This window comes from Cervus canadensis, chromosome 13 (genome assembly GCF_019320065.1).
Source record: "Cervus canadensis isolate Bull #8, Minnesota chromosome 13, ASM1932006v1, whole genome shotgun sequence".
Taxonomy (NCBI): domain Eukaryota; kingdom Metazoa; phylum Chordata; class Mammalia; order Artiodactyla; family Cervidae; genus Cervus; species Cervus canadensis.
The window spans coordinates 6,058,401-6,085,052 of NC_057398.1; positions in this window are offsets into that span (position 1 = coordinate 6,058,401).

Sequence of the window (26,652 nt, forward strand, 5' to 3'; positions counted from 1 at the left end):
TGATTCCAGCTTGTTTCATCCAGCCCAGCATTTCACATGATGTACTCTGCATATAAGTTAAATAAGCAGCTGGACATTAGGGAAGGTCATAGAGGCTGCTTGAAGCCTATATCCTGTAATCAAAGACATGGGGGACACAGGAAGGCTTTCACGCCCAGGAACCTCACAGGGCCCTGCTTCACATCAAACCCGTTCATCCACTGATTGACACTTGAGTTGCTTCCACATTTTAGCTCCTGTGAATACTGCTGCAAAGTCGCTTCAGTGGCGTCTCTTTGTGACCCTGGAGACTGTAGCCCACCAGGCCCCTCTGTCCATGGGATTCTCCAGGTAAAGATGCTGGAGTGTTGCCATGCCTTCCTCCAGGGGACCTTCCCAATCCAGGGATTGAACCCTTGTCTCTTATGTCTCCTGCATTGGCAGGCAGGTTTTTTAACCACTAGTGCCACCTGGGAAGCCCCAGCTATTGTGAATAATGCTATTATAAACATAGATGCAAATTCTTTTTAAGATAGTGCTTTTAATTCTTTTGGGTATATACCCAGAAGTGAAATTTCTGGGTCACATGGTAATTCTATTTTTAATTTTTTGAGGAACTTTTGTACTGCTTTCCACAGCAGACATACCATTTTTCATTCCTACCAATGGTGCAAAAGGATTTCAATTTATCCACATCCGTGTCAACACTTGCTATTTTCTCATTTGTTGGTAACAGCCATCCTAATGGGTGTGAGGTAGTATCTCATTACAGTTTTGATTTCTACTTGCTTAATGATTACTCATGTAGAGCATCTTTATATGTGCTTGGTAACTATTTGTTTTTCTTCTGAAAAAAGTCCATTCAAGTCTTTTGTTCATTTTTAGATCAGGTTGTTTTCTGTTATTGAGTTTTAAGATATCTCCAAATGTTCTAAATAAAAACCCTTTATCATGCATGTGATTTGCAAATATCCCCTCCCATTTTGTTTTGATTTTTTATTCTATTTATATTGTTTTTGATGCATAATTTTTTTGAAAATTCCAAATTGCCTATTTTTGTCAGTGCCGCCTGTACCTTTGGTGTCGTACCCAAGAAATCATTGCCAGGTGTGAAGCTTTTATCCTAGTCTTTCTTTTAAGATATTTACAGTTGGAACACTTAGGTCTTTCATTTATTTTGAGCTATTTTTTATATAAGATATACAGATTTAATTTCATTTTTTTATGTGTGGATATCCAGTATTTCCCAGTACTATTTGTTGAAAAAACTGTCCTTTCTCCAGTGACTCCTCAGACCATATTTAAGAGTTGCTTAAGTACACCATCTATTCTTAAAATGTCTTCTTGGCAAATACATTACAATCACTTATTAACATTCTTCTTTTAATTCTAATAACTATCCTTAACATGCATCAATTGTAATAGTGCTTTCATTCTAGCGTGAATTAGTTCATAAGAGACCACTACTCCGCTACTTGTAGTAGTAAGTCCGCATGGGCTCTCCTTCCCACCTTGCCATTATTCAGCTGTAAGAAAATGACCGGCCATTTTTCCTCGCTGCACCTCAGTTTTCTCTTTTGCAAAATAAAAACTTGAGCAAGAACAATGACTTTCAAATGTTTCTCAAACAGCAGAACACCTTAAAACATGAGTCTTCCTTATAGTAAATTGACAAAAGTACAGGTGCTTTGATTGACAAAAGAGTGTAGCACCCAGCCCCTCTCTATCATGCAGTTGTTGAGAGATGTTTGTGAAATCTGAAGAGTCTTAAGAACACAGTTTAAAAAAACCAAAGGAGAGACGCAAGCCCGTCTCCCTTCTGGACAAAAGATATCATGGGTCTGTGATGTCAAGTACACTCCGCAAAAGCAATGAGAGCTTTAGAATAAGTGTAGAATTTTTGGTATATCAGGATATTGGGAGGTAGAATCTGTTTGGATGGAAGGAAATGGGAAAATCTGAGAAGCCAAAAGAGAAAATGTGATGCAACTAATTGTAAGCATAAGGGAGTGAAAATAAACAACTGAGGGGGAAAAGGCTGAAACAGGAGGGAAGTGGGCAGGGCACAGTCCTTAAGGAATAACCTAGCTGTCTGGATAGACATAAATTAGTTAGAACCAACTAGGTCCAAGATGGTAGAAGATTTGACTTCAGTAGACCTTGAACCTTGTTATACACTCACTGTAATGCTTTATCATCTAAATGACAGGCGCCATGACAATTCCACACTAACCACAAATAGCCAAAAAGTGGACAGTGGGCTAATCCCTGGAAATCTCTGCCACTCTCCAAAATAGTTCAAAAATAATCCTCCTACTCATTAGCCTATGGAATTACCCAGTCCATAAAAACTAACCACCCCATATTTCAGGGCCCCTCACCTTCTGAGATGGCCCACACTCTTTCTGTGGAGTGTTTCTCCCATGACCACTCTCACTTTCCAGATGACCTCATACCCTGAGGCTGCTCTCAGCGTTTGAGACTGACTGCATTTTGTCTGTGCAATGCATACCTCTCAAAATAAACCCACTTCTTACTTATCCCTTTGTCTCTCACTGAATTCTTTCTGTGACAAGACAAAGAACCTGAACTTCAGCAAGTACTGAGGACAGGCGTGCGATCTCAATTAAAGACAAGGGTTTCAAGTGTCAATCTGAGTTTTGGTTGAGTTCAAGTCCCAATCTGAGTTGTAAATTTCAAGATGCCTGAAGCAAGAAGGGAGGCAGATTGTGGATGAGAACATCTGCTTCATGGATTTGCCCGGGTCCACGTGACCTGGGAAGATACCCTTGATAAGTCAAGTAGAGATGTCATGGGATCATGGTGGTCTTCACAAAGGGGGAATCCCAAACCTAACTGAGGCTAATTTGAACTTTAACCCTTAGCCAAAGAGTCTGAGGTTGGATTAATCACACTTCTATTCAGCACCTGGTCAAACCCTGCCTCCCTTCAATCATTTAATTCTTGAGCACAGACAGCCTGGCTCTATCCTATTCTCAACCCCACTTTCCTATGCCCTCAGCACATAGTCCATGTACAAACACAAATTTCTGTCTTTCTTTTTTCTTTCCACATCATGTAATCTACAAAGGAGACGGGTGTATGTGGATTTTAAAAAAGAGATTTGCTCAACTTTGAAGGCACTAACAAGAACCGGGGTAACACGTATGGAATAATTAAAGCTGCTATGATCTTCTGCGTTTCAAAAGCCTTTTAAATTCGTGTCATCTTTGGTCAACAGCTTTACAGTTCTAACAAGCAATTTTCACAAAGCGCTATTAAGGGCCGTAAACTTTATTTTCTTCTCTCTATTTCTCCCTAAAACATTGTTTTGGGTTGCACTGTGGTGAGGAAGTATGAAGACAGTGTATCTTTAAATAATAAAGAAACCATTTTAATATTCTCATAAAATCATCCCCTCTGCTCAGCGCTACAAACTTTAACAGCCCAGCAGCCAGAGAAGCAAGCAGGGCAAACAATACAAGAGTCATTATTGTAACTAAATTAGACCGTTTGTTTTCTTTCCCTCAAATCAAATTGTGTAGGAGCTGCTTTATTGCAAAACAGACATTAAAATTCCAGCAAGACCTCAGAGAGAAAGTAATTTCTATTTTATCAGTGCTGTAAAGCTGTCTTTATGTTCTGAAGCAGGAAATATTGCAAGGATATTTATAGCTTCGGCTCCAAAGCCAGTTTGAATAGAAATGTTACCGCGGTCGCTGGAGCTGTCATACTGCTCGTTGGAGCAGGGAATTTTAGCGAATTTGTGAATTACTGTTTCAGTCTTGACAAGTCTCTCAGTGAGGCCGGTGTGTGTCTGGCGCTGTTTGGTGGTTTGGGAGATAATGATTAAAGACTTGGATTTGCTTTAAGAGAAGATTTAAATGATATTCTACAGCTAATCAGTTTTGCTCATCAGGTCCTTCCAGCATAAAGACAAGGCTTTCAGACTTGGCCATCCTCAGCCTTGGGTGGCCCTGCAGTGAACTTTCCCCAGCCCCCTCCCCCTCCTCCCTCCCCCTCCCCCCATCTGCCCTTGACCTGCCCATAAGGTGTCCCTGCTCCCCTGTCTGTCTGAACCGTTTACCAAGATCTGACAGTTATTTACCATCCTGCTTCTCCCCTAGGTCTGCTAAAATGATTCATCATGGTATCTTGCATTTATCTTAAATCTTCCTGTGAAATGTGTCAGGATTCCACAAACGGTGATCCTCACCATCAAAGTGGAAGGGGCCTTAGCTGTTTTACCGGAGGACGCACTAAAGTCTAGACGTGGGGAGTCTTCTGACTAAGGTCACATGGTGCTCTGGAGAACAGATGGGCTGAGCGCTCAGTCCTCTCATTTTAGCTCAAGTACTTCGCCACTGCCACTTCCATCTCGCACCAGTAAAAAGCAGTTTCGTGACTGAGGTCTAAACAGACCAGCTTTTGAACAATTTCATCTGAAAGTGGGGCAATGAATAGAGACTTTTAATAGTTCTGGGGCCACCCCAGGCTACGAGGCAAGACAAAGCTCTGCTGTGCCGGAGAATATTGCTGCTCTAAAAGTCAGTGGCCGGGGGATGGGGAGCTCATGACTCACCCGGGTCTTGGGAATGAAACATACCATGGAAGCGTGCGGTGTTCTTCTAATAAAGCTGTGCAAAAAGTAATCATAAGAGCTATGCTTTTGGTTTGTGGGTCAAAGATTTGATTTACACCACATCGCTCATCACCTGACCACTGGGATCAATAGCAAAGTTAATTTCAAGTTAAGCCATCCCTCAGGGAGTTTTTTTCCCTAGAACCATATCCTAGAGAATCCCTTTGCTCTATGCGGCAAAATCTGTACTCTCTGCTCAGAATCTGCCATTTTGGTGAGAGCTGAAGATGCTTTTTTAGTCTCCCTAAATTGAGACAGAAATAGCAGACTTGCCTTGGGGACTGTCCCAGCTTCAATGGCTTGACCATTCTTATCCGGTTTTTCGATGCACCCACATCCTTGACTTGTCATTGACTCAGAGAACATGAGGGCTGCGAAAGGACTCTCGAGACCATCTGATGCAGTCCATCAATTAAGATCAATTAGAAGAGAAGTCTTTTTATTCAGACCTTGTGATCTTCCATCTGTACTTGCAGTGTCCAAAATAGTAGACAGTAGCCACATGTGGCTATTCAGCATTTGAATGAAGCCATTCCAAATTGAGATGTGTTGTAAGCATGTAGACAATAAACCAGATTTCAAAGACCTGGTAGAAGGAAAAAAAAAAAGAATCTAAAATATTTTATTACATTGATTTCAAATTTTTATATTAATTTCATGTTGAAATGATAATATATATTGGCTAAGACACATTAACATCTTTTTCTATTTCCTTTCTGAATGTGGCTACTAGAAAATTTTAAAGCACATATATGGACCACATTATATTTCTATTGGGTGATGCTGTGCATCTTTCCATCTTGAGTATAGGCTCATGATTAAAGCAATATGAGTACCTAGACGTTCAAACCCTTCCATGAAGATTCAGCTTGATTCTGGTCAGGCTTTCTTCCTATCAGCTGTTTGTTTCCATGTGTTTAAAAGCCCAAAGAATAAAGTCCTGTCCTATAGCATGGTGCTATGCAGAGTTATCATCTTCCTGTCAAAGTTTGGAGGGTTGGGGGTGGTTTTAAAGGTATCCCCTTTGATCTGTACTTCAAATTCTCAGGGCATGTGTGCTAGGTCACTTCAGTTGTGTCTGACTCTTTGTGACCCTGTGGACTGTAGCCCACTAAGATCCTCTGTCCATGGGATTCTCCAGGCAAGAATACTGGAGTGGTTTGCCCTGCCCTCCTCAAGGGGATCTTCCAGACCCAGGGATCGAACCCACGTCTCTTATGTCTCCTGCATTGGCAGGTGGGTTCTTTACTATTAGCGCCACCTAAGAAGCCCTCAAATTCTCAGTAGGATATCCCAAACTAGAAAGAATTATTGCTTTTTTCATATCTAATTCTAGATTTTTCTAATTTTCCACTCCTGATTGTTGGAATAAGCTTAATAAAAGATGCATTAAACATAGATTCTGTAATTACTCAGTTTTAAGAGGAGATCTCTACCATCAACCAAAGCCTATTTTCTATTAATATTTCCTTCTATTTCCCTTCAGATAGACCTCTTGTAATGGTTAAGTTGGTACCCACACATAGCCTGCATATAATTTAGATTTCCCTTTTTCCTTTCAAACTGAATTCTTTCTCCTTTTATAATTTAGATACATTTGTTATTAAAGTACTGCTAGATAGAGATATAATCCTTCCCCTTTCAAAATTGGCTATTTGGCCTTAATGACACCAGACTTTGTAGATAATTTGGCAAGGACACTGGCTTGAGCAGTATCTCTGGTTCTAAAAAATTAGAAATAGACTTTTATTCAGACAGACTCATATCATGGGCCCATGGAAGTGATTCACAGACTTGTCTGCACTTAGAATCACCTGATGATGTTTCAAAGAGTCCAAAGTCCAGACTGTATCCAGGCCAATCACATCAGCTTCTGGTGGACAGACCATAGGCATCAAAAACTTCTCAGGTGATTCCAATGTGCAGACAAGTTTGGAAAGTCCAGGCTCATCAGACAGCCCAAACACCAAATATCTGCCAGAGTGCACACCCATTTAAATTGGATTAACGTTTTCTCTCCCGGAGGGTCACTGTGCCTCTTTTCTTAATATGCCCACATCACTTATTTTTGTTGTTGTTATAACAATGGACAGAGTCTAAACTGGGAAAAAAAATAGAGCAGATAGTGTATGTAAATTAAAAGCACAACTTTTATCCACTGATTGCCAAGAGATGTTGTCTCTCGTGGTATCAGAAGATATAAACTGAGCAGAAATTTAAAAGAAGATGGAATATGAAAACGTCGTTATTTTTTATATGTGTGTGCTAAGCTTCTTCAACCATGTTCAACTCTTTGTGACCCTGTGGACTGTAGCACACCCAGGCTCCTCTGTCCATGGAATTCTCCAGGCAAGAACACGAGTGAGTTGCCATTTCCTTCTCCAGGGGATCTTCCCTACCCAGGAATCGAACCAATAGCTCTTACATCTCCCACTTTGCCAGGTGGGTTCTTTACCACTAGGCAACCTGGGAAGCCCTACTTTTTATGTACAAGTTTCAAATTTCATTCCTTTGAGTTGGACTTCAAGTCACATTCCTTACCCAGATGGTACCTACGAACACCACAAGTTGAGATAAATTCCTTGAGATTCTGTTGGCCACATTTGTCTTCGTTCTTACTGAGGTGTTCTGAAGTCTCAGGTGGCATTCCAGAGGCGGTCATAATGCTGGAGTCAGGAGCAGCTGAAGAGAACCACTTCTGGGAGATTTCCTCCAGAAAGGACCTCTGTGCATAAGGAAGGGTTGATGGGGCAGCCACCTTGAGGATATCATACCAGCACATGTACCTGAACAACTTGTCAAGGTCAGTAAGCCTGGTGGGGTTCTGGATTCCCACTTGTTTTAGCTGCCATTGAAATTGTCTATACAAAGAAAGCAGAAACTGGATGACAATTAGAAATTATCTACAATACATATGTTAAATGAATGTGTTAGACCTCCCAACATACTCTAAAATAGTTCCTATTGGTGTTCTCTCAGGACATAGATCCCTGTTAGTTAAATACATATGGGAAGAGATGAGTCTAACGTTACATTAGGCTATCAGTCTCTGCTTTTCTGTAAATACCTGTTCTTCTTAAACAGAGAGCTTGAATCTTTTAAGGAGAATGCACTAAATGCCAATCAAATATACATATGAATGTATGTATCTAATATGCATTATACAATATATGTATTTACATTATATACATTAAATGATATATATTGCACACAATATAATTACATATATATATAATTGGCCCTAGTGTAGAAACCTACACTCTACTCAGGAACTGTGTTTCTTCTTTACTCTAACACAGTTACCACACACACAACACCTCTGATACCAGTTGTATGGGGTTTTTTCCCACACCATGTCACTCTCTGCAACACCAGCAAGGTCTACAATTTAATTCAATTGTACCTGGAGATAGCATCAGATTCCAGCAGATTAGCGGCTCAGTCCCGTAAAACTGCCTCCCCCCATTTCCAATGCTATGCAAATCCAGATTGTTATCTGTGCTTCTGACCTTCATGCATGCTTAGTCGTTCAGTCGTGTCTGACTCTTTGTGACCCCATGGACAGTGGCCCGCCAGGCTCCTCTGTCCATGGGATTATCCCTGCAAAAGTACTGGAGTGGGTTGCCATTTCCTCCTCTGGGGGATCATTCTGACCTAGGGATCAAACGTGTCTCCTCTGGCTCCTGCATGGCAGGCAGATTCCTTACCACACAAGGAAAGCCCCGGGCTTCTTTCTGATCTACCAGCTGTTAATCAGAGGTTCCCATGCTCCTTCCTCCTCAGGTCCAATTAATGTGCTAGAAAAGTTCACTGAATTTGGGAAAAAACTTTACTTAATATTTACCAGTTTATTATAAAAGATGCAGGTGAACATCCAGACGGAGAGAGGCATAGGGGAATATGTGTGGGAAGAGGTGTTGTTTCTATGCTTTCTCAGGTGGCACCAATAGCCAAGTACCTCCAGGTGTTCACTGACCCAGAAGCTCTCCAATTCCCCTACTTTGGGGATCGCACAGAGAGCATCATGTAAGAATCATTGATTATTAACTCCATTTTATCCCCTCATGCTCTCTCTGAAGGATGTGAAGGGATGCTGAAAATTCCAAGTTTCTCTTCATGGCATGTTTTTTCTGGTGGCCAGCCTCCATGAAAGAGCCTACCCTCATTAGAACAAAAGACACTACTACCCCTCAGGAAAGTTCAAGGCAGTTTGAAACTCTGTACCAGGAACTGGGGTCAAAGGCCAAATATGAGAACAAAAGATGCTTCTAGTGCTATAAATGATCACTAAGGGAATTATAAAGGTTTTAGAAGTTCTGTGCCAGGAACTAGGGACAAAGATCAATATATATATTTTCCATTATCTCACAGCACTTAATGCCAATCAAATTTTAAGGAGCATGCATTAAGTGCCAATAAAATATACATATTTGATATGATATATAGAATATGTACAATATTAAGTGCCAATCAAATACACAGCATATCATCATATATTATATATAATTTATATAACTCGTGGGCTTCCCAAGTGGCTCAGCAATAAAGAATTTGCCTGCATTGCAGAAGCTGCAGGAGACACGGGTGGGATCACTGGATCAGGAAGATCCCCTGGAGGAGAGCACGGTAACCCACTCCAGTGTTCTTTCCTGGGGAATCTCATGGAGAGAGAAGCCTGGAGGGCTGCAGTCCATGGGGTTGAAAAGAGTTGGACATGACTCAAGCGACTTAGCGTGCACACATATTTAACTTTCATACAATATTATATATAATTTGGTCTTCATAATTACCCTATAAAGTGTATTTTATCTTGCTTGTTTTGCAAATAAGCATTGAGGCTCAAAAGGATCAAGGAAATGAAGTTTCTGTGATTAGCAAGGCATACAATCAGAGTGTGAAGCCAAGTCTCTCTGATTCCTGGACTTATGCTCTTTTTACTAGGTTGTGCTATCTACCAAAAGTGTGCTATCTACCATCAGCTTAATGGGGCAGAATTGTGTGGATGGAGGCAAGACGATGCTGCTGCTGCTGCTAAGTCGCTTCAGTCGTGTCCGACTCTGTGCGACCCCATAGACGGCGGCCCACCAGGTCCCCCGTCCCTGGGATTCTCCAGGCAAGAACACTGGAGTGGGGTGCTACTGCCTTCTCCGCAAGACACAATAGCAGGGTAGGAATGGGGCTTTCCATGAAAAGATACTCAATGCTACTTATTTATTTTTTTATTTTCTACTTTTGGTTTGCAATTGTGCATCATCACCAAGGAAATAGAATCCGGATTCTGTTAGTTGTTTACACAGCTTTTTACAAGTGCTCTCCTGGTTCATGATCTATCAGGCCTCTGAAAATTAACATATTTTCTCCTGAGGCACAGGAACCTCATGTTGGGACAGTGTGGGAAAATTTTTGAAAATTAAAAATGTTAGGTTGCACGTTGATGCACATACACTGAAACTGCTTAGGTGGTTGCCCGCCTAATCAGGGGTTGCATCATACCCCATACCCCTTCCAGACAGCTAAATTCTTAAGGCTCCCTCCTGCCCATTCTTTCGATCAATGTGTGTGTGTCTGCGTGTGTGTGTGTTTAGTCACAAAGTCATGTAGAACTCTTTTGGAACCACATGGACTGTAGCTTGCCAGGCTCCTCTATTGATGGGATTTCCCAGGCAAAAATACTGGAGTGGGTTGCCATTTCCCTCTCCAGGGGATCTTCTCTATCCAGGGATCAAACCCGCATATGCTGCATTGCAGGCCGATTCTTTACCACTGACCCAGCAGGGAAGCTATATATATATATATATATATGTGTGTGTGTGTGTGTGTGTGTGTGTATTTTTAAATTTCTCCCATATGCCAGGTATTTCTCTTTTGTGCCATCCCCTTCTCTAGGGATGCAATGGTAAACAAAATGGTAAAAACTCCTTGTCTTTTCCATTTTCAGTCTTAACATTTAATAAGGGGAGAAGGGCCAGTTGAAAAGGCATACAAGTGAAATAAAGACTATGCCAGACAGTGATAGGTGCTGTGGAGAAAAATAGAAGAGGGGTATAAGGAGCTGTGCGTGTGAAGACAGCACACAGTTTAGCTAGCTAAAGTGTGAAAGTGAAAGTGTTAGTCCTTCTGTGCTGTCTCAGTCACTCAGTTGTCTTCGACTCTTTGCGACCCCCTGGACTGTAGCCCACCAGGCTCCTCTATCCCTGGAATTCTCCAGGCAAGAATACTGGAGTGAATAGCCATCCCCTTCTCCAGGAGATCTTCCCAACCCAGGGATCAAACTCAGATCTCCCACATTTCAGGAGGATTCTTTACCATCTGAACCACCAGGGAAGTCCTTTGCTAGCTAAGGATGACCTAAAAAAGATGAAGGAGCAAATGGTCAGATGTTTGGGGAAGTAAGTTCCAGGCAGAGGTAATAATACAAGTAAAGTCTTCAAGGTGGGTGTTTTAGGTTTAATGATGCCAGATCATGTAGAGTCTTGAATACTATTAAAAGGGCTCCACCTTTTATTCTGAGTAAACTGGTTGTGATCAGAAGAGTCACATGATTTACTATTTATGAGGTTACTTTGGCTGTTATATGAAGAATAGGCTCAACTCAGTTCAGTCCAGCCCAGTCACTCAGTCATGTCCAGCTCTTTGCAACCCCATGGACCACAACACGCCAGGCCTCCCAGTCCACCACCAAATCCTGGAGTTTACTCACTCATGTCCACTGAGTTGGTGATGCCATCCAACCATCTCATCCTCTGTCATCCCCTTCTCCTCACACCTTCAATCTTTCCCAGAATCAGGGTCTTTTCAAATGAGTCAGTTCTTCGCATCAGGTGGCCAAAGTATTGGTTTCAGCTTTAACATCAGTCCTTCCAATGAATATTCAGGACTGATCTCCTTTAGGATGGACTGGTTGGATATCCTGGCAGTCCAAGGGACTCTCAAGAGCCTTCCCCAAAGGTGTCAATTCTTTGGTGCTCAGCTTTCTTTATAGTCCAACTCTCACATCCATACATGACTACTGGTAAAACCATAGCCTTGACTAGATGGACCTTTGTTGGCAAAGTAATTTCTCTGCTTTTTAATATGCTGTCTAGGTTGGTCATAACTTTTCTCCCAAGGAGTAAGCGTCTTTTAATTTCATGGCTGCAGTCACCATCTTCAGTGATTTTGGAGCCCCCCAAAAATAAAATCTGCCACTATTTCCACTGTTTCTCCATCTATTTGCCATGAAGTGATGGGACTGGATGCCATGATCCTAGTTTTCTGAATGTTGGGTTTTATCCCAACTTTTTTACTCTCCTCTTCACTTTCATCAAGAGGCTAAAGAAGAATAGGCTAAAGGTGGGCAAAGTCAGACTAAGAAAAGCTCTTGCAATAATCCAAAAGTGTTGGCAGTGAGTTGGGTTAACAAGATAGCTGTGGGAGTGGCAAGACATAGTCAATCATTTTCTGAAGACACAACCAGCAGGACCGGCTGGCAGATTGGTCATGGACAAAGTGAGAGAGTATTAAAGATAGTCCTGTGGTTGGAGCCCTGAGCAACTGGAAGGGTCAAGTTGTTATTATCTATGATAGAAGACACAGCAAGTGCAACCAAGTTTGGGAAATATCAGGAGAGCAGTATTGAAAAGTTGCAATTTGAGGTGCTTTTTTGGACATTGGAGAGCTGTAGAGAGCTGAGTCAAGAGTTCTGCCAGAGATTTAAAATGTGGAGTTGTCCTGATGGCACCGGAAGCTGTGGTACTAGAGAAACACATCAAGAAAGTGAACAAGAAAGAGGAAAGTTACAAAGACTGAACTGTGCACACTCTGATGTTTGGAAGCCATTCGAATGAGTAGGAACTGACAGAGGCAACTGAGGAGGTTTGTGGATACAAGTAAAAGGAAAACAAGAGGGAATACTGTCTTGGAAGTCAAGTGATGCTAGATGTTGCTGATTGGTCAAGTAAGATGCCTGCTGAAAATGGCTATGCTGGTTATGTTCATGACATTGAAGTGAGTCTGGAGACCTGGATTCAAACACTGACTTCATTATTTATTGGTTTGTGACCTTGGGAAAGTCACACCTACAGGAAGCTCAATTTCCCCAACTATGGAAACTGATTATTATAAAGATGAAATAAGAAAGCTAAAAATGTGCAGTAGAATTAGAACCTAGCACACAGCGATTACACAACAAATATCAGTTGATTCTGAATCGAGTCTTATATATTTATAGTTTAGTTATTTGCTTATTTTGTTAATTGACTGATTTCTTATGCTTTTAACATGGCCTGCACAATCAAGTCACTGCTATCTGACTCCTGCTCCCCATCCAGTTTGAACTCCTAAGCACTCCTCCTAGGTTTAGTTCTGATACTACATTGTTCCCTCATTCTGTTGTAGCTAACTTGATTGCTCTGAATTTCCAAGTCACTCATTCAATACTATTTTTGACTACCTACGAATGAGCCCCTGTGCTAAACATTGGCCATGACCCCTTGCAGCTCCAGCCTTTCCAAGTCACCCATGAGTTCTCCCTGATAATGTCAGACTCCCATTCCTGGTTTCCAGAGGTTCAAATAAATCCCTGATTACCACTTACTAACCCTGAACTATTGAAGAAATTACTTAGTTTCTTGAGGTTCAGTTACCTTCTCGAAGAAGTATAAATATAAATTGCTATGCTGAGAGATAGGTGTTGTTCATATTGTGAAAAAATGATACCAAATATGTGAATGGTCTTAGTCTTTGTCACTTAATAGTCAGTTACATAGTAATAATAAGAATGTTAATTTCATCCCTCTGCCCACTGTATGCTAATGCCTCCCAAGACGTGGTGTTAAGTTTCTGCCATTATCCAGATGAAACTCAGAGAGTGAAAGATGGTGCACAACAAATTCTCACACACTGTTTGAGACTTACACTGTTGGATTAGCTATCCAGCATTAGTTGCTCCATCGTGTCTGACTTTTTTTGACCCCATGAACTATAGCCCACCAGGCTCCTCTGTCCATGGGATTTTACAAGCCAGAATACTGGAGTGGGTCTCCATTTTCTTCTCCAGGAGATCTTCCCAACCCAGGGATCAACCCGCGTCTCTCACATTTCAGGCAGAATCTATACCATCTGAGCCACCAGGGAAGCCTGGATTAGCTATATCCATTGAGAAACAAATCCTTAGTTAATAGTTGTCTTAGTTACGAAAATAGCCTGTGTGCATGTGCAAACACACACACACACACATGTACACACACACATAAAAACAGGCAAACATCAGTTTTGGTTGGTATATTGGAAAAAAACTTAGAAGAAAAATCAGATGATAATTCAAATAAGTTTTAACTAGGACTCAAGTAAAAAATCCTGAGGCAAAACCCATACTTCATGCATAGTTTAGCCCTGTGTTTTCCTATCTCTGTTTCTATTTTCTCTCTTTACTCTTGACCTTGGCCAAAGAAAGCCACAAACTGAAATCCAGACCTATGCCTAGTCCTTACCTACTGTGTATACATGTCCCGAGGAGGACTTAAAGATAGCTTCAGAGTAAAATTACGGGTCACCCAAAAAGATATACAGAGGAGAAAATAGTTTTATTATTTTTTTTGCAGTGATGAAAAGTCATACTCTTGCCATGAAAAGACCTCAAATTTTATTAGAGTGCATTGTTATAAAGATATTTTAAGGAACTAAGAATAGATGATTTTTAAATAGCAAGATATTAATATTTTGAAAAATAAATCTTGTTTTTTTTTTAATTAATGATACTGCTGAATTAATTCCTAATCAGGTTGACTACTTTTGATTGATTTGGTCTAAAAATGAACTTATGGAGACTTAATTACACTGTGAGATCAGGGTATGCTTATTGATTGTGCCTTTGACATGATTAGCTGCATTAGATTTTGATGTTCTCATCTCTCAAAGATCAAAACTAGGATTGGACTTTCTCTGAGGGCCATTAGTCATATGCTCATGGCACGTGCTCAATTTTTTTCATTATGTAATAGGTAGAGGAGACTATTAAAAAAGCATTAGCTTTATGCCACTCAGAAATCTATTTTAGAAATGTGTCTGATGGAAACAGACCATATCTCTCCCCCTAACCCAACAGATGCTTAATAGACATGGATGGAATTGAGAAGGGAGCATTTTTATGGAGTGTTTCACTCTTTACCATCCCCTGTTGTACAACAGTGGGGCTGGAGCCCCTTCACAGGTAATCCTAAATCCCACATCACCATCTTTGGTCTAAACGCTCTAGTCAGCCGCTAAAGACAAGGGCAAATACAGCTGTGGTATTTTTTGAGTCCAGGCTCCAGCCATGCGGCAGATCAAATCCCTGTGCCCTGCAGCCAGCTGGGGACTCCATCCATTTCAGTCAGCACAGCATCACTCATAACTAGAAGAACGCCACAGAAAATATGGGAGCCGGGCGGCAGTGACAAGGGGAATGAGATGCAGAGCAGTGCATGCTGGGAAGTCTTGGCCTTAATTAGAATGTGCATGTACAGTATTTATCTTTCACACAAACCTATAAATAAGGCCGGCGCTTTGGCCATTACTGATGTCTGCCGTCATTTCACAAGGCCTCTGTTTTGATGGAGCACCAGCTGCTGCAAAATAATATTTCTTTCTTCTCTCATCTGCATCTACTTCTGATGGAAACCTCTCAGAGACTTTGAGAACTATGACTGGAGAGGAGGAAAGGGGTGGACATCAACTTCTGAGAATCTAAGTAAAAATTGCTCTTTGGGGACTCTTTGCTGTAATAAGAGACCATAAGATGTAGAAAGAAGCTTACAGGAAATAATCAACACTCCTGTCCCCAAAGAGGGCCTTCATTCTCAGCATCCCTGAAGGTATTTTTCCAACTCCTCCTTGAATTATTTTTAGGGATGAACCATTTACCATCTCCAAAGGCAGCCAACTCCAACTTTGGACACACTAAAATCTTTTTCTTACTACTGAATAAATCTACCTCTCTGCCATTTATCCCTATCGATCTGAATATGAACTCCCAGATGGAAACATCCTAAATGTCCAAGGCACTTACTCAGTTCTCCTATGTGATCTATATGAGTAATTATAAAACCAAACATAATTGTTTGGTTTCCTCTCTGACTGAAAATAAATTGTAAATTCATTAAGGGAAGAAGCTGGTCTGTTGTTGTTAAATTCAGTGTTTCTTAGTACATGTACACAGCAGGTCTTCAGTAAGTAATTAATAATAATTAAATCACTTTAATTAAGATAGAAAAGTCACCTTGGAACCTCACTTCCAAAGGTTCATGTCTTCTCATAATAAACACTTTTGTCTTCTAGTTTGGTTTTCTATGGGTGAGGATGTCAGGTAGGCATATGCTCACCATCACTCTTAATGAGTGGTTTTTCAGAAAGTTGTGGTTGGGGCCAAACACTAAACCACCTCTCCACTTCCCATGCCTGAGGAGATATCGTCAATTTCTCCTTGAAATACACTGCAGGTCATTTCTTGTCCAGCTAGGCTCCTGGACAATCATCTGCCATCCCTATCATACTCAAAAAGAAAATAAAAACTAGGTCAAACCAATGACGAGCTCTCACACCCAACCTCATTCCCAATGGGAATTTCATTACCTGTCTCAGCGTTTCCCTTCACAAATTGATGTGCCGTGAATGATACTCAGCCTGCTGTTAAACCCTAGAGGGTAGGAACCTTACTGGGCTGAGGGCTTAGACTTTCCTTTTCCCCTTTACTGCAGCCATGATAAAAATGCACCCCTTTGCTCAGAGAAGTGGGAATATAAGTATATTCCCCCAAAGGCTGGGGGAAAAGAATTATAGATTTCTCATGGAAAAACTACATATTTGACAAGGAAAGACAACTATTTATACAAAAAATAATTTATAGAAGAGAAAGCTGACATTGAATGCTTCAAGCTTTCAGATGATGTTACATGATTCTTCTGGGTGCTAAAATGCCAAACAAAGGTGCATAAGCTTTGGAAAGTCTTTCAAGGCAACTATGCAATACAAAGTCAGGAATCCTGGATCTGGAACAAAGTCAGGAGACCTGGGTATAATTATTTGCTATCTATGTGCTCTTGAGTGAAAATCTGAACCTTTTTCAAAATAGGGGATTTAATAATGATTCACAACAAATGAGTAGCAGCAAATTACGTCTTTACCTCCAGCAGTGTTCTAGCTGAGGTGTTGAAGCTGAGGAGATGAACCAACAGACCTATGTGGTTTTTCAGGAGGATGAGGAAGTCATACAATCATGGACACCACACAGTTTGAAGATGATACTTCAAACTGAAGTATTGTGAGACGGTGCAGAAGTCCTCGATGAACGTGAGGTTATGGAACAGTTGAGAAGAATAAAGAGTGATGCATCTTGCAAGGGTGAGTCTCAGAGCAAAAGGTACTTCTTAGAACACAGTGAAGGAGTAATTGCTTGGAGAAGAGAAGGCATCATTGAAAGGATGTTGAAAATCCCCAACAGAATAAGTACTGAATTGCCTGGAATGTGATATACTTCATGAATGGCAGAGCTGAAATTTGAACCCAGAGCCAGAACTCTTTACATCTACCCTAGACCCCAGTGTTCCTGAGTAATTGCCAGGATCCACTCAAAGTTAGGGAAAGAAGAAATGGGCTGTGGAGGAATTACAGATATAGAGGAGTTTATTTACTTTGAAACTGGGATTCAGTTTGGAAGAAAAGGCACCTGAAGTAGGACAAATTGGTAAGAAGGAAAAATACACAAAATTTCATAATGACAAGACTAGAATGGAAAAGTAGATAACCAGTGAGGCTGGAATTTGGTGGTAGTATTTAGCAATAGTATATGAAAGATGGTGGATTTGATTGGCACCAAAGCTTGGAATATCCACAATAGCGTCAATGTAAAGTCGGTCTTCTATTGACTCCGGCTTATCTTTGGTCCTAGTTCCAAATTGAACTCTAGTGAACATTTGCCAAGATGCTACAAAAAGATCCTTCCTGGATGCCTTAGAGAGAGGAACCTGGGGTCTTTGTAGCTGAACAGGACTCGGGTCCTTTCTGATGGTCTTGGTGGCCATCTGCTGAAGTCAGGTCATCATTGGGGCTCAATATTTGTTATCATCTGTGATGTTGGACACAAAGAAAAATATGGGATAGAACTTCAGAGAGATGGAAGAACCAGCCAAATGAACTTGTATGCTTTGCAGTCTGCTTGGGCTCTTGAAGCAGCAGTTTTCACTATGGCTTGCAGGATGATATCAGACAGAGCACAGAAGGCTATAAACTTTGGCTTTCCCCAAGGCAGGCTGATATTTTGAGGACAGATCACTCTATCCTGTGTGTTTCAGCGTGTTACATTGGGAGAAATGGGGTCAAAATAATGGAATAAAATGTGTGCATCCTGCCCTCCTTCTCCCCATTACAACATACAACCCCTCTCCTGCATATACATACCCAGTAAAACACGGATCCTTGTACTCCCTCTATGTCTGTGTAGATGAGATCAAAGGCATAGTTGGAGATGTTCCCATTTGTTGAACTTTGGATCATTTACTTTGGCATGGCTGTATCCTATAGTGGGTAGTAAATTGCAGATTTCTTATTTATTTACTTGTTTATATTATTGATTACTTGCTTTCTTGCTTGATTGCAATCCATTATAGGCTGAACACAGTTAAAAATTCAAAAGGCTACAGAGAAATTCACGGATGAAGCATTGATTATAAATTACCAAGTTGATGTCAGATATTTGAGTAAGATCCTCTAAAACTGATTGAAAAGTGGACCTTCCACAACCTCACTGTGAAAAATATATCCAATCTGCTTCTCTTGTTGGGCAGGGGGCGTGGGAAGGGAAAGGGTCTCAAGGAGAATAGAATCCCATCTAGAGTATCACTGGCCATAATAAGCCATTGAAACCAGGAGTGTTTGCAGAGAGACTTGAGATCAAGATGCAAAGGTCAGCAGGGATCAGAATTCTGGGAGGTGCCAACATGAAGCACCAGGTCTGGGCTGGTGCATCGAAGAGGACCTGGGTGAGTTCCAGAGATGAGAGGTCTTGTCAGACATCAGGGTCATTTAAAGATATCAAAACTAAGATGTTCATAAATACTTTAGATAATTAATAAGACTCATGTCGACAAATCCTATATTTTTAATGAGCTAAACCAAGTACTAAGCCCAGAAGGACAAGAACATCTCCAAAGGCATTAACCTGGAGTACCACACCATCCCAAAAGGCCACTCTGTGTTTAAAAACAAAAAACAAAAACAAAAACTAAGGAATTTAGAGGGGAATAAGATAAAACAAGAAGATAAAAACTTTGTAGGAACTTGATAGTTTACAAAGCATTTTCACACATAGTTTCTCCATGGGTCAGCATGAGCCAGCGTGATTTACAGGCCTGGTAGAATAGGAATACAATGGGTTAAAGAGGTAAAAGGCCCAAGTTCTTAGCCCAACCTTGCATCTGTGTTGTTAGACCTATTTTCTCTTTTTATTTCAGTCTCTTTTTCTCTTCATTTCAACTAGGACTGCTCAACCTAGCACTACTGACAATTTGGACCAGATGATTCTTTGTTGTGCAAAGTAGAGTGCTCAGCAGTTTTTCTGTTCTCTACCTGCCAAAGTCGAGGAGCATACCCGCCCCTACCCCTCCACCAGCCTCGACAACCAAAAATGTCTGAACATTGTCAAATATTTCCTGAGGGCGAAATCACATTTGGTTGAAAACCACCAATATAAACAAACAAACAAAACAGAAACATCTCTGGTTGTCCTTGATGATCCCTGGGCTCACTTCCATCTTTTGCGAGAACTCTCTGTAGATCATGTAGCATTTTATGACTGCCCAGACTTTAGTTAAGGTCACTCATTACTTGCTAGATGCATAATAACAGCTAAGTCCCTTAATTTAGCTGAACCTCAGTTTCCTTGTCCGTGAAAAGGGAAGAATAATAAGATCATCTCCAAGGTTGTAGTGAGAAGATGATACGAGATAACAGGTAGAAGACTCAGAGAGACATGGATACAGGACCATTTATCATTGTTAGGTATCCTTTTTACTGTTACCATTATATGAGAAAGTGGTTGTCTTTGACTGTTTGCTATGTCATCCTCTCTCCCTTGTAGGAATAGGAAAATGAAGATGACAATTGCTTTCCCCTCGGGAGTTGGCAGTCCATTAGGAAACAGAGGCCTGTCTATGAATCACTGTAACACAGGGCATCAAAATGACTGCCAGCAATGAACTAGAAGTTGCTGCTGCTGGGTTGAAAGGCAGAGAAACAGATGCCAGGACCACACTGATATGTAGATGTGTGGTGCAGAGTCACCTGGGAAACTCTCAGGAGTTCTGGATGATGTATCTCAAGATCAAAGAGGTCTGGAGAGAGTCCAGGGAAGGGTACCAAAAATGATAGAAAGTATTAGGACTCTGCTGTCTTAGTCTGGGGAGGTAAAAGCAGAAAGAGGTCAGGATTAAAATCCACCAAAGTATGAAAAGTGGTTATTTATATTCAATGCTCCTTTAAATCATTAATAAAAATGGGTTGTTATATTGTGTGTTCTGTTGCTCAGTCATGTCCAATTCTTTGCAGCCCCATGAACGGTAGCCCACCAGGCTCTTTCTGTCCATAAAATTTTCCAGGTAAGAATATTGGGGTGGATTGCCATTTCCTACCCCAGGGGATCTTCTCAACCCAGAATCGAACTTGAGTCTCTTGCATCTCCTGCATTGGCAGGCAGATTTAATAAAAATGTGTAGAGCAGAAAAAATAGTACTGATGGCTCTATTTGCAGGGCAGGAACAGAGATGCAGATGTAAAGAATGGACTTGTGTACACAGCGGGGAAGGGAAGGGTGGGATAAATTGGAAGAATGGCATTGATATGCACACATTTCCATGTGTAGAATAGGGAGTGGGAAGCGGCAATACAGTACAGGGAGCTCGGCCTGGTACTCTGTGATGACCTAGAGGGGAAGGATGGGGTTGGGGGTGGGACGGAGGCTCAAGAGGGAGGAGATATATGTATATTTATAGCTGATTCACATAGTTGTATGACAGAAACTAATATAACAGCGTAAATCAATTATGCTTCAATTAAAATAAATAATTTAAAAATGTATAAAGTATCTGCACAAATCTTGGTTTTATAAACCTTGCTAGGGTTATAGAAATAAACAAGTGCAAATCTTTCCCTCAAGGAATTCCAATTTAGAGAGGGAAACAAGTCTGCAAGCAAGTATTTCCAAGATATCAACAGAATATCTAATGGCCTTATGACCAAACTATAGTGGGAAGTCAGAGGGAAGAGTCAGGGCCAGAGAAGCAAGCTTTACAGAGGACATGATTCTTGGTTAGTGCCTTAAAGGGTGAGCGGAATTTCCATAGAGAAGGAGGGCATCCAAGGGTGAGAGAAAGGGAATTCCAATAGCATGAACTTTGTGGATGTTGGAGCAGATGTCCTGGCAGCAGCCTGCTTGGACGGTTCCACAAGAGCAAGCTTCACTTTCTCTGTCCTTCCCACTTTGGTGATGAGTTTTTGCTCACATCTTCTGCATTCAGCTCCTAGATTTTCTCGCATGAGCACCCTGCTCAGCCTGTGCCCAAGTGGATATCAGCGGTTCAGAAAGCTGCCACCACCAGGGGCAACCCTGAGCCAACAGGAATATGTGGGTAACTGGTCACGCTTCCCTCTATGGGGTGGATATTTGCATGAGGCACTCTGCGTGCTTCTGGAGTGAACCACGGGGCAGAGCCTCACTGCCAACAGCAGCAGCCTAGACGACCCTCCTTCCCTGCCTCACTCTCCACAGCCCCCCACATCCATTTCCTTTGAAATATCCCCAAATAAACAGCTGGCACCCAAATTTTCATCTCTGACTCTCTATTTTGGAGCAGCTCAGACTAAGATATGGTCAAGAGTGTGACTAAGGAGAAACCATCATTTCTCACCACTTCTTGAATTTCTCAAGTTATAACCACAGTATACCATGGAACACTTTCGGTCAGAGAGACTTTTCTTCAGAGAGAGCTGAGCTAATTACTAGCTTTGTGATTGGCTATTTAATCAATATGAGACACAGTTTCTTTATCGACTTCTTATCTTCTAGAGCTGGGAAAATACGTGAAATGGTTATCTAATGTACTTAATCTAGATTGAACATGGGCATGAACATCCTCTTAAAAATCTATCATATCTGTTATAGTAAAGAAGTTTGATACTACCTTACACAGCGACTGATTTTTAACTTTAGCTTTGGCTTTATACAAACAGCAACTTAGAAAGTCCTCGATAGTTACCATACGACTTTGAATTTGGCCCAACTTATGACACGTTTGGCCAAAGAAAGGATATTTCCCCTTCAAAGCAGGCCTCTTAAGTTGTCAGTACTTGAATTCTTTTTGGAACTCATCTTTGGGCTAGACTTCTCAAAGTTGATTTGCATGACACATTGAGAAAACCAATCTTATTAGTTTATGGTCACAGCTCATTTTTGATCTAAAAGGCTCATAACCAGCTTGATCAAGCACATGAATCCCTCAGCTCAGCTCTTAATGATCTTTAACTGTTTCAAATCAAATTTTCTTTCAGTGGGAAAAAAGTTTCAACTATTGAGGAATTCAAAAGAACATATCATAACAGACAGCAGATAATTTCTAAAAGTCCCCCAAGATTTGGGGCATAGAAGCCATAGAATCATAATTTTAGAGCTAGCGGGAATTTGAGAGAGGACCAAAGCTCCTTCATTATAAATGAGAAAATAGAGAGTAGGATGGGGAAGTGATTTGAAAAGGGACACACTTTGTAATCAGTAGTTGACTCACAACTAGGAGCCTGATTACCTAGCTTTTAATCCAGCATTATTCTAGCTACACCATGAATTAGTAGCGTAATAGAAAGATGGATAGTTTTTCAAAGTCAGTTCAGTTCAGTCACTCAGTCATGTCTGACTCTTGGCAAGCATGCTAGGCCTCCCTGTCCATCAACAACTCCTGGAGTTTACTCAAACTCATGTCCGTAGAGTTGGTGATGCCATCCAACCATCTCACCCTCTGTCGTCCTCTTCTCCTCCTGCCCTCAATCTTTCCCAGCATCAGGATCTTTTCCAATGAGTCAGTTGTTCGCATCAGGTGGCCAAAGTATTGGATCTTCAGCATCAGTCCTTCCAATGAATATTCTGGGTTGATTTCCTTTAGGATTGTGTGGTTTGATCTCCTTGCAGTCCAAGGGACTCACAGAAAGCTTCTCCAGCACCACAGTTCAAAAGCATCAATTCTTCGGTGCTCAACTTTCTTTATGGTTCAACTCTCACATCCATACATGACTACTGGAAAAACCATAGCTTTGGCTAGATGGACCTTTGTCAGCAAAGTAATGTCTCTGCTTTTTACTATGCTGTTTAGGTTGGTCATACTTTTCAGAGTAACTACACTAAAATGGATCATGCCAATTAGAATACATAAGTTCATAAGGTATTATGTATGGTTCTGAGTAAGAAAGGGGTTGAAGAAGAACTTAAACACATTTGTCACTGATAAAACCATATGAAGCTGTGAGCAAAGGAGATGAATGCCTTTGCTTTAGGGCTGGAATCACGGATGCTAACACTGTACTTGCTCCTAAGGATACAGATGGATAGTGGAATGCTGTGATAATTGGTTAAGGATTTATTGGAATATGGCAATTCCTTTTTTCTGTATCCTGGTATTTGTAATACACACACACACCCCCTCTTCTCTTCCCAGTAAGAAGCATTGTCTTCACTGTGATAGAGAGAAAAGGAACAGTAACTTTAGGTATTTAGTTTTAGATGAAGCTGTATGAAAGTAAAACTTTAGATTCTCACTCTCAGAAATAACTTCCTAAAGTTTAAACACACACACACACACACATATATATATACACAAATACATATTTTATTCAATCTCATTTTAAAAAAACCTCTGTCCTAACTACAAAGGCATTGAAAAATAATTGATTATTTTAATTGTGATCATTTAAGGTTGGTGAATTTAAGGTTCAATGGATGTGAACTTGGGCAAACTGTGGGAGATGGTGAGGGACAGTGAGGCCTGGCGTTCTGCAGTCGGACACGACTGAGTGACTGAACAACAAAAGGTTGGTGATACACAACTCATAAAACAAAGAGATGACTGTTATTTCTCATGGGGATTCTATAGGAAAATAAACGCCCTAGTAAAAAGTGGAGGTAAATAAGGTTAACTGCCAGGTGACGCCCTGGCGGTACAAATCTGGCCCTCTCTGTTCTACACTAATTGACCAGATTAAGTCAGTCATCATTTGGTTTTCATGCTTTCTTTGTTTCCATCACAGTCTTTTCTCTCAGGCCATAATTACTAGTTACCAAGGTCTCATTCAATTCAGTCCAAAATCACACCCACAGCTTAATTAAAAGCCGTACAGTTTAAAAAAAAAATTATATAATAACATAAATACACATTATAAAGTATACAATACTCATAACATGCTATAATGTATATATAACTATATATAAAATGTTATGATGCCAGACATCATAATAAGTTTTCAGGAATATAAAAATTGAAATGTCACCATCTGAGCATCTGACCTGGTACTGTTTAACTACAGCCGATTGTGAAGGCTTCAGGTATTCTGAAGAACAAGCTGTCATCGAGAAAGGATACACTTGCCTCCTCCAAAACTCCTCCTCCTCCAACCTCCCACTGTCTCTAAGCCATGAATTTCCGTGCCTAGTGGAGCCGTTTATGAAATAACTGTCTCTATTGATTTCTACATCCAATACAGGTATGCTTGCTCAGCTGCCCGTCTATTTACTGCCTCAGGCAGGACCATTGAAAAAACTAAAGAGGAGACGGGTGTGTGCATGTGTGTGTGTGCATGCCCGTGTGTGTGGAGGGGTGTACATGGAGGTGTATGTGTATAGAAGTGATATTGAAGGGAGGAATAAGGATTCCAATAATTCCTCTTCGGTAGGAAAGATGCAAATACAAAGCATGGCTTGTGGCATTTCCCCAAAATGCCAAGTGTGAGCTTTGCTCCCTGTTTAGGGGTTGTCAGGGAGCAAAGGCCACTGGCCTTCTGTTTGGAAGACCTTGCTCTCCCCAGGTGCCACCATTTGCCAAAGCTGTGACCCTGGCATAATTATCTGACCTCTCATCATTATTTTCCTCATGTATCAAAGTTAATGGCTTACCACCTGTCACTTTATAGGGAGATGCTCAGAATCATGTAGGGGAACTCCTTTGAAAGCTCCTCAGAAATTACAGAGCAATGTATAATTAAAGGCTTAGGTGTATTAGAACCTCTGATACGGAGGCCGTGGTCTGAGAAGGGGATCAAGGGAATCGTCACCTCCAGACTTTCAGAATCATCTGGTTCTCTGAGCTGTCTTTGACCTCTAGCATGAGTTTTAGGGTTATCTTCCATCCTTTTAGGTGACTGACTCTTGCAGACTATCTATTTTACAGTAGACTCTGGAAGCTCTCTACTTCTAGACAACTCCACAGACACCGTTTCTCCAAGAGGCTTTGAAGAATGATCTATGAAGGATGCTACAAAACATCTCAGGATCAATTGCTGTAATTATCCTCTGAATAATTTTTTGCCATTATTCAGGCAGTACATATTGTACATGAAAGGCTATGTTCAGCCAAACCAGAAGCTTGCTGGATCTGGGATTTACAGCTTACTGTGTAAGAAGATTTAGAAGGCAACCCCTAGGAAATCCATCTGGAGATTGTTGAGAGGATAAAGGAAAATATAAGTACTTTTAATCTTAATATTCTTTATGCTCTGCTCATTATGATTAGATATATCTTCTAGTTAAGCCCTTAACAAAAATAGAACTGGCAGTGAAAAGACTATTTATTTTCTTTCTATTGCTAAGGGAAAATAGCATGCATAAAAATAATAATAACAATATAAATGCTCCAATGCTTAGCTATTTAGAGAACCATCCAACGTAGCTCATTTACTAAGTTTAGAGAAAAAAGAAATCTCTCTCTAGACTAAACCTGAGTAATGAAAAAACACAAGTTGACTTATTGTCAATTCCCGTCTTTGGTAGGCACTCAAACACTTCCTTTCTTTCTAATATAAAAGAGAAAGAAAATCACTGAGTTTTCTGTTTCTGTCTCCTACAAGCTCTAAGTGTGGGGAAAAAAAAACACAACTGTCTGAAACAGGCAGGAACACAAGGCCTCTGAGAGAGATCATGAGAACTTCTTTTCCCATTAAGATTATTATTGAGGCAGGTTAAAGGGGAGAATAAAATCCAATATATTTGCTGTGCATTGGTCATTAATATAAACCAGCTTTGGCTCAGAGGAGACAGTAAACACAACTTTTCCAGACCTTCAGCACCTGGGTGATAGGCCATCAGTGGCTAGACAATAATGCATTTTAGTCGTAAATTTCTTCTGAGTCATGGTTGATGGTTCTCTCCCTGAAAACCATACAGGCTATCCAGGATCATATCAAGGCAAGTGTTAGCACATAACTAAGGTGCTCTCTGTTATTTTTGCAAACAGATCCAGGAAAAACAAAACTCCAGGTTATAAAAGCAATAACAAGAAATGATAAGTTTCTGTAATAGTACAATTCATTTCAAAGGTTCCATTAGTGTCCATAGGGGTTATTTAGTTGACAACACTGGTTTAGGCAAGGCTGCTAAAATGCCCTGAAATGAAATGGTTTCGTTACAGCAGCTGAGGATCATCACTCTGTAGCCAGAGATATACGTTCTGGGTTTGAATTCAGGTCGGTACCCTGCTATCCCTGGAAGAATGAATAATCTGGCTCCTAGACACACAGAAAGACTGAAGGTTTAAAATGCACAATCTCAACCTTTCCCAGTCCCTTTTCCAGAATCGCAATGGGTGAGATTAAGGATGATAACAGGGAAGGTTGAAAAATAAAGCAAAATGAAAGCCTATGACATGCCTACTGGTCTGAATAACCACTAACTTCAGCTGGATTCAAACATTTTGGTGTACTCAGCTTCCCAACATGCTCACTTTTTCTCCTTACTTCCTGGGGGACTTGGGAAGGGAAAAAGAAAAAAG